At 38.8% G+C, this 677-nt stretch overlaps 1 non-coding gene across 1 annotated transcript; it reads left to right on the plus strand.

Moving 5' to 3' along the window:
* The first annotated feature begins 357 nt into the window (after window positions 1-357).
* On the plus strand, window positions 358-463 carry LOC128289738 (small nucleolar RNA R71). Its single transcript, XR_008279382.1, has one exon. It is a non-coding gene; the product is annotated as a small nucleolar RNA R71 (small nucleolar RNA).
* Window positions 464-677: the final 214 nt, after the last annotated feature.

Below are 677 nucleotides of genomic sequence, written 5' to 3' on the forward strand. Positions count from 1 at the left end.
CTTCTTCAGTTGTAGGATTGAAGGATTGGTATTCTGTATGCATACCTCCTCCACTTGAGTCACACCTCATTACTGGATGTACCTAGTAGAATCAAGAAAACTATCAATCTTTTTATTGAGAAGTTCTACCTGATTACAGAGCATGGTGACTGAATCGATGTTATAGACGCTGGCTGTTTTCGTTGGCTTTGTCCTTATAACTTGCCACTGATAGTTGTTCCGTGACATCTCCTCTATGAATTATAGGCATCTTCCGATGTTTTATTGTTGATGGTTCCACCAACAGCTGTGTCAATCATTTGTATTATCGAGGGATTCACACCATTGTAGAACATTTTAACTTGCAGCCAAAGCGGTAACCCATGGTGAGGGCACCTTCTCAGTAAGTCCTTGTATCTCTCCCATGCATCGTAAAGTGTTTCTAAATCCATCTGCACAAAAGAAGAGATATCATTATGTAATTTAGCCGTTTTAGCTGGCGGAAAATATTTTAGTAAAAATTTCTTGGTCATTTGTTCCCAAGTAGTGATAGAGCCTCGTGGTAACAAGTTCAACAACTGCTTGGCTTTGTTTCTCAGTGAAAAGGGAAATAACTGAAGATGAATGCCATCATTAGAAACGCCATTGATTTTGAATGTATTACAAAATTCAAGAAAATTTGCCAAGTGCGTGTTGGG

This window comes from Gossypium arboreum, chromosome 2, assembly GCF_025698485.1.
Source record: "Gossypium arboreum isolate Shixiya-1 chromosome 2, ASM2569848v2, whole genome shotgun sequence".
NCBI lineage: Eukaryota > Viridiplantae > Streptophyta > Magnoliopsida > Malvales > Malvaceae > Gossypium > Gossypium arboreum.